This window comes from Ceratosolen solmsi, unplaced genomic scaffold (assembly GCF_000503995.2).
Source record: "Ceratosolen solmsi marchali unplaced genomic scaffold, CerSol_1.0 scaffold13, whole genome shotgun sequence".
NCBI classification, from domain to species: Eukaryota; Metazoa; Arthropoda; class Insecta; order Hymenoptera; family Agaonidae; genus Ceratosolen; species Ceratosolen solmsi.
In genome coordinates, this window is record NW_011948418.1 from 6,323,288 (window position 1) to 6,332,601 (window position 9,314).

Below are 9,314 nucleotides of genomic sequence, written 5' to 3' on the forward strand. Positions count from 1 at the left end.
TAACCAAAAAAAAAAAGAAAAAAACTATTATTAATAACGGCAATTCGCTTAAATGATTGTATCTTCTATAAGAGAGAAAATTGAGGAATTAATAAGTGGCATACAACAAGGCAATTTTAATTAGTTGTTAACTATCGATCGTTGTGAAAAATCTGTAATCACGATTTCTTCAAGATATAATTTAGGGCCTAAAGTATACGTATTAATTTAGGCTTATCCGATAATGTAGAGAGCATTTGATATTTCATTAAGATAAATCTATATTAATCAAAAATGATTTAGCAAAAAATCCAATTAATAAAAGGCACTTACTTACACCATAGATGCATAGGAATTATGTATTGACCATACAATAAACATACTTGTGAACTTACTTTAACAATTAAGTTCTCGAAAACATTGTAATATTAATATGAGTGAAGGATTTAATTAATGTAAATGAAAGGAGACTTACATTTTTATTACCACTCATTTATAAAAGCAAACTCTTCAACAAACTATAAGTATTTAAGAATAAATTATCATATAACTTGCACCTCGCAACATTAGCGCAATTTGAACAAGAAGAAAGAAGAGATCGGAAGCTCCAACGATTTAAAACAATTTTCTAATAAAAAATACAAATGTAATATACGTTAAAGAGAAAGAAAAAATCGTTTTAAACATGCAAATGCAAGATTTGTCGACATATTCTTCGACGAGAAATTATAACTTCAGATTCATTTAGGCGCTGCACGCATAAAGTATAAGCCTCTTAAAATGTTTTTTAATTTTTGCAAATAGTACGGCCAATAACTACAGCTATTCCTTGACGTCTTGCCATTAGCCTATCTCTGCAGACAATACAGACATGCCATTGTATGCACCAAGTACCTCATTATCATAACCGCGCTTACTCTCAACACTCTTGGACGTAATGTCATTTACTGCTGATGGCAATTGTATTGCTTCTCCCACGGAAGCAGTGGATTTCTTGAAAATAAATGTGTAGGAAGTTGGTTATTTCGAGTGCGACAGATGTGATGCATTGTCGAGCTTTAGTATTAGTAAAATATATTCCAGTGCTGGGTAAAATGTAAAGCAGCGTGGAACGAAGAATTGTCGTAAAATATGATTTTCATATTTCAAAGTTTCGGGATTGGATGATGGGAAAACTTGGGAGTAATGCCGTGTATGCGATTTGGATAATCACGCAATTACGTATCTAAACAGGGGCAGGACAATTACTTTTTGAAATCGAAACGATGCCTAATTCCTCTTCCACATGCAATTTCAGTCCGAAGGCTTATTATTCGACCCTTGCATGCATCTATGAAATAATAAGATCGGAGATAGGGATCTTGGACAATGTGGTGTGGGGTTACTAGCGCGAGCCTTTAGTTCGTAACCTTTCCCAAAGTTGAAGCCCACAGTCAGCGTCAAACGAATGCTCTCCACTGCCTATTAATGAAAACAAAAAAACAAAAAAACAAAAAAACAAAAAAACAAAAAAACAAAAACAAAAACAAAAACAATGAAACAATCGTCGAGAGCGCGAATTTTTAATGGGATAGGAAGACGGAAGGGATATTATCGATTATTCAATTATAGGACGATAGATCTACTAGAGACTCGAGCTACTTGGGGACTAAGCTCCAAATGCTTGCAATTCGCGAGCTTATTGCCGAGCGAATATCAGGCGCTATCGATCTTCCCAGTCCCAGAAATATTATTACTCGTCCAACAAGCCAGGACTCTCCACTCTGAATCGCAGTCGAATTAAACGGGCATAGAGAGGATTCTATTAGCATCCGCGTAGCCCTTGCAAGGTCCGGTCGATTGTCTCGCTCGCCTGGTCAAACACAAAGACGGCCGACCTCCCGATTGTCCTATCTTTCTCGCTCCCTCTTCTGTCGAGGCTCGCGTTACCGGTGCCCGAAAATGGGGGTTGGGCGAGAGGGGGCAAGCGTGCAATGGCCGCATCATCTCCGCACTTTTATTACTCTTGTTTCGCGGCCGCTTCTATCTCTCTCTCTCTCTCTCTCTCTCTCTCTATCTCTATCTATCTATCTCTCCCTCTCCGTATCTCTATGTCTCTATCTCTGTCTTTTGACGCTCGCGAAAGTAACAAGAGAGCCCCCGATCTTTCTTCGGCTGCATCACGTGGAGGAGGCCTGCATGAAATTCAATACGCGGACGAAAATTCCGGTAGGTCCTTTCTCTTCATTTTTAATCGTCGCGGATGTTCGCCGCCGAGTCGCCATGCCTTCCTGCAGTTGCAAGCAGACGTCGCTTCGAGGCAGTAAATAATCACCGGTGCAATCAGTGTAAATTTCACTGATTCATACGTTAGTTACCGAGGCTGGCGATAATAAATATTCATAACGTTTCATTTAAATTGTGGTATATAAATTTTTCGAGCGCACCATGCTATCGCACAATCGATCCATTCTTTTTTCCTTCTGACTTTCTTTCTTTAATTAAAAGGCAAGTTATTTCAATTACTTACGATTCATCCACACGTGCAATGTATTCCGTTAATCCTGAATGGATAAATGGCCTGCTTAAACGTACGCGCGTTGACGAAATAATTGACGAACTAGCTGAGTTTGTTGTATCCTCAAGATATTATCGCGAATTACACTACTACGGTAGTTAATTATTTTATAATTCCCTCTTGATTGACACCGAGAGATATTTGAACGAAAACTCGCATAAGATATACGTAGACCACACGTTCACAATCTTCATATTATTTATCAATGTATACATTAAATCTTGAATTGACGAGATAATCTTTCTTATCAATGTGCCCTATTAAAAAAGGAAATATGCATTAAAAACAATATTAAAGAAAAATAAATAATAATAATAAAAAAAAGACGAAAAAAAAATAACACCGAAAACGTATGTTAATTTTGTTTATTCAACAAAAAAATAAAAAAGGCAAGTACAATTGTTGCAAATATTTTATATCATTTCTTATGCATATCTATATCGAGTTATCCAAAGTATTATTACTAAATTAGCGTTAATAATTCTATTCGAATAAGTTTATGTATGAGATTCTTTTGTTTTTTTTTGTTTTTGTTTTTGTTTTTGTTTTTATTGAATTAAAAGTAAAATACAGATGTGGCCGAATAATTACGAATTTCTTTGAGATAATTTTACGATAAATTCACTTTTATTGTATTTAAAGAAAGTTTAATTTAATACTGATTTATTAAAATAATATTATCTCTATCCTACTTGTCATACTCGTTGAAAACAGTCACGTATACCTAATGTCACGATTATCATTGTATTTTTATTTAAATTTTTATACGTTCTAAGACTATCACTTATTGATTTGATTATGCCTAAGAAATTTTGCATTTGGCAAGTATAAATTTCCATTATTTAATTAGATAGAATGGATTGTCTTGATTATTAAATTTGTTAATAAGATGAAAGTTAATAAAATGTCAAAGGATTCATATTAATTCATATATTATTTTATACAAATGAAATCATAGATTTTAATAAAGAAAGTTCATTGATTTATGTGTTACCGATACCAGTAGATGTCAAAATTTTGTAAAAATAATTCACAGAGTGCTAATGTCCTTATTATCTATACCGCATAGGTATTATAGACAACGTAGGGTCAAGTATGACTTTTCATATATGCGTAGAGGACAGAAGAACCTCTTAGTTCAGTATAAAAGCACATACGGAACTCACGTATGTATGCATAAAACAATACAATATTGGAGATAACGATTTCATCAAGGAAAATACGAAGTCTACAGTCGCTGAATGTAGAGAGCAGTTGAGGCAGAACCAATGTGAACAAACTTGATTTGTATTTTCAAACTAAAATAACAATAACGTTAATACTTGTCTGCTATAATTAAACATTTTTCTTCAGAATCGCATGAAAATTGTCTCAATTTGCTTCAATTTGAATTATTATAAGAGAGACAATATATAGGTGACTTTTTTGTTTATGTATATTGTATGCACAAATTATGAGAGAACATTTGTGCTTTGAGCATAAAATTATTTATTTACTTTATGGGATGCTGATTAGTTTTAGCAAATATTTATTTGAAAGTCTCTTCTAATTTCTTTCACCTAATTTTCTATTCTTTATGCTAATATTTTAAGAATATCAAATGTATTTACTCACTAATATGAGCATAAAATAGAATATATTTTTTATTTGAAATTTCCATATAATTAACGTTAAAATTAAATAGATAACAAAATATGTCATATCATTGACATGAATAATGGATAATTATATTATATAATTTTAGCTATAATTTAATTATTTAATTTCATCATATGATATAGCATCATTACAGAGATATTCGTGCTAAAATATTAATATTTAAGGAAAAATGACAAAAACATTCTCTTGGAGTATAAACTCTCATTACTGCCATTAGTAAAATTGCAAGATTTCAAATTAATTTTATATTTCCATGTAATTTTATGGCTTTTTTTTTTAGAAATAATGAACAAAGCCGTTACTCGCTCTCTCATAAAGTTATAAAGTATGAAAATTCAAAACAACTCTACATGTATATGCTACATATCCTTTAAGACGCTTGTAAAATACATTACTTCTGTCAAAGAATATCCTTGAGGACTACAGCGTTTACTTTACCTCACTCTCATCTGCTCATGTTGACATTGACAAGGAGCAGGGTTGGTATCCGAAAGGGATATTATTCAAACATTGTGGCTGCGTGGAGGAAATCAAATTACGAATTGTGTATTCGTTTTAACTGTACAGAAGCAAATTAATCTGCAAAAACCGCTTTGCAAATGTCGCACGCTACATTTAATACATAGTTTTTGCAATGGCTTCAACGATTCGTTTTTCAATTTAAAAATACCGTAGTATTTGGGCACAGTGATGCATTTAGGATAACGGCACAATCTACCTAAAGAAATAATATTCTATTACGTCAACATTTATCTTTAATATTATTTTTCAATTTAATATAAATAATAGGCTTTAGTTGTTGGCTTATTAAAACCAAATATTTTCTCCAAGTTTAATTAAATTTTAGCAAAATTTTTCAAACATTACCGATGATAATTCCTTCTGACTGCAAGAAATTTTCCAATATTTACTCGTGTAATTTTACAGGATTAATACATTTTATGAATTTTATGAATTGTTAAAGATGTTATCTAAAAACAATAATCATGGTATAATGTTTCAAATCATAAATTGTTTCCAAAGTTTCAAAATGATCGAACCTACTAATTATTCTAATAATTTTTCCCGTCCTTATTATATAATTCTTCGTACTGTAGTAGTTGAATAGCAGTACCAGTTGAGTCTGATTAGGTAAATTCAAATAAAAAAACTAACTAACTACCGATAAATTGGTTTAAAATAGGTATTCTTCATTTACATTTGCAACAACTATAAAATTTACGATTATTCCTTTTATTTGTCGATAAATTTTAATCGATTAGAAATGTACGATATTTGTCCATTTAAATTTAAATCCATTAAATATATAAATATATAAGATAACTGATTTTTACACAGAATAAAGAAATTAATTCAATTATATAAAACCGGATGGAATAGAATATATTGATTTTTAATTTATAATAATGGCATGTTTCAATAATTCTAAAAGAATCAACTTGTATTACTTACGTACACTAATCTATTTTTCTCATTATTATTAAAAATTAAATATTTCTTTAATAGACTTAACATTGATGGCGATAAAATACGTATAAAAAAAAATAAATAAATAAACAAACGCAATAACCATAATCATCGAATTTTTTTATCTAAAATTATAACAAATTTTTAACCAAATTTTCATATATTCATCCTATACATTTGATTATATGAATATAAATACATACAAATTAGATAATTCACCTGCTAATTTAACAGACTTTTATTTCGAAAGAAAGAATATCTCGTTCCGGTAAAATAAATGTACTGATGCTCGGCTTGACAGCGACACTTCTTCAGACTTCAGACGAAATTCAAGCCAAGTCTTACGTACCCCATTTCAGAGTTCACAGTTATTTCAAATTTATAAACGAACAAAGCGCTGTTTATGGACCAACGCAGCACCTACGATATATCATTCTTTCCAATTAAAATTACTAAGCAAGCGAAAGCCAGGCGACGTGAGAAGAACCCATATACCAGCGTCCATTAGACTACCCACTTGAGAGGCACCTTGAGTGGAAGAGGTGAAATTCGGCGAATAGTTGCGTAAGGGACAAATTGTTACGACTCATCGAATCAATCATCCGGATCCTCGTGAAATACCCAACAATTAACGGAGTCGGTATAAAAAAAAAAAAAGTATCTTGACTTTCAAGGTTGGTCGGTGCGCGCTTCACGCACTTTGGCGCGCGTCCAGCGAATTCCCAACACGCCTTTCTAATTTTATTTGAGATACTGTTGCAGAACAGATGCGCCTAACGTCATTTGCTGGACGCACGCGAGGGCGTCGGAGATCTTATCGAGGTGCCGGTTTCTGCATGACTACGTCACTCGTTACCTGGACTTTGAACTTTACTGTTGCGCCTCAATGAATATATATATATATATATATGAAATGTTTTCGCATTCTCTCGCTATTTACTTTCTTTTTTTTTCTTTTTTTTTTTATTAACAGAGCAATGTATTGACAGATCGGCTTATATGAGCAAAAAAAATCGATATCAAAGGTTTAAGTTTCATTTTGAATGTTATTCGGAAAAAATAAGGTCACCTGCAAGCGAAATTTTTATTTACGGTTATTGCACTTGATGATACCTGACTTTAAAATAAAAATTGAAAAGTCTCTGCGAAATTTCAATAAAACTATATGGTGATTTCCAGTAATTTCTCACTTACAGCTGTTATTAAAAATTATATATTTCGGATTTCGGTAGAATACCAAAGAATAGAAATAGAGAAGAAGAGATGAAAAATAATATTAATAGTTATCTGGAAACTTGATTTAAAAAATGGATTATGGATTAAGTGATGATTAAAATTGAATTTTATTATTATTATGATTGTATATTGTAATTGATAAGCATTATTTATAATTATAAGCATTAATCAAAGAGCATGCGACGAATAAATCATACAATTGTTAATAATAATTATCTCTATACATTATGTAATTATACGGCTAATAGGGGAATAAAAGCAAAAGAAATAATAATAATTATGTATTTACTAAAATTTAGCTAAATTAAATCGAAGATTATTATAAAATATTAATTTGAAATTCATAATAATAATGTATAATAGCATCGTTCAATAAAAAGATTGTGAGATCACATGTTTGTACTATCAAATTACTTTTCAATTGAAATAAATTTGTAACAAATGTTGTCGTGTACCTTGAAAGCCGTATTTATTTAGTATTAACATATTAATAGTATCATTAATTTACCATTAATTATTAACTGTATACTATTAATTGTAATGTACAAGCTGAAGAGCAGAATCGGTTGAAAGATTTGCATTTAATTGACTATTTTCATTCAAAATTAATTTGCAATTTGATGCCTTTGATAAAAATATAATAATAAACGTCATATATTTATGTACTATTTAATTGTCGAGACTAAATTAAATTATTTATAATTAAAGGATTAACTGCGAATGATTATATAAAAAATTAAAAACGATACAATAATTAGCGAGATAATCATTCGTCATCTTATATGTAAGGAGTTAAGTATGCATAGAAAATGGAGGAGAATCAAATAGACAAGAGAATAAATGGGAACTATAATCTTTAAAGCTCATTTGCTAAATGCTCGCAGCTCATTATGCGCTATCAGTAAATGAGCATTGCGGTATAAAAAGTTCTTATCGTAATTATTAAGCTGGTGGTATTAACCCATTTCTTTATCTATCTTGCTTTTAATAATGAATGAATTACGAAAAAAAATATGCCAAATTTGTTATATTATGTTAATAATATTTATAAATATAGATGGTATCTTTTGTTGCTAAGTTCATTGAAATGTAAATATTTAAATATGTTTATGCAAATATACGATATTGTATATAATATGCTTAATCATTATTTAAACTTATAAAACTTAATAAACTTAATCATTATAAAACTCAAAACTATATGGAATTTGTAGTGGAAAAATTGGTATGATTAGAAATTCTTGCCCGACGTTAATAGTTAATAAGCTGCAAAAATTGACGTATAAAGAAGGAAATTTTATACGATAATCTAAAGAGACCCAAGTATGACAATTTTTATAGGAGAAAAATTCGACTCGATGGCCCGAGGTGAGAATAGAATTAAAAATAAAAATGTGAAGGAAAAAGTATGCAGACATACGAACCGGTCGAAGTACGTAAACATACAATTAGTAAGTATAAAGGAAACACCTACAGCAGTAAAATTTCTTCGGAAGAATAAAAAAAGTATGGCAAAAGTGCGTTTGAGCCGACGTTGCTACCGGTGGGAGATATATCGGGAGATCGAGGGAGATCAACCATGCGCTTTACATTCGGAAAGAAAAAAGAAGGTTTAAAGGAAGGCCGCAATCTGGCCCCACTGATGAGAGAGAGAGAGAGAGAGAGAGAGAGAGAGGGAGAGAGAGAGAGAGAGAGAGAGAAAGTTAGCCGGGCAGACAGACAGACAGACAGAGCGAGTAAGGGAGGTAGATGTAACTTGATGTATGCAAATGTCTTCGATCCTTGGAGCGATGTTGCCGCGGTCATTGTACCAGTACAGAATCCCCGAATTCTTCCCCATGTAACCTACATCTGTCTGTCTCACACACACACACACACACACACACACACACACACATGTCTTCTGTTATCATTACGTTTCTTCATCTGCGCACATGCGCCCAAGATCTCCGAGATTCCATTATTATATTTAATGGAATAAATACGTATACATCGCGCTTTGTCCTAAGAGGGCCGATTCATTACGGTCTGCGTTACCTCTGAGAGGGCGCGCCTGAAACACTCGAGTGGAATTCCGATATGGGAAGTCTATGGGGATCATTATTTATATGCATTACGTTGCACTATTGTATTTTTTTTATTTGCGTTGCTAGATACTCTTGCCCGTGGAACAATGCGAAAGTTTAGTTCTTCCGAGTTATTTCGTGTGGTTGGATACGAATAAATGAAAGTGAAAATTTATACTTCTGATGTATGAAAAAAAAAAAAAAAAACATTTGTTCCCAGGAAAATTTGGCACAGACACCTTACAGAGATAACAAGTTTTTTGGATACTGATTGGTGATGTTATTAGCATATATATATATATATAGAAATAAATAACGCGATATTTTGAGTACAATTTTTATTTCAACTT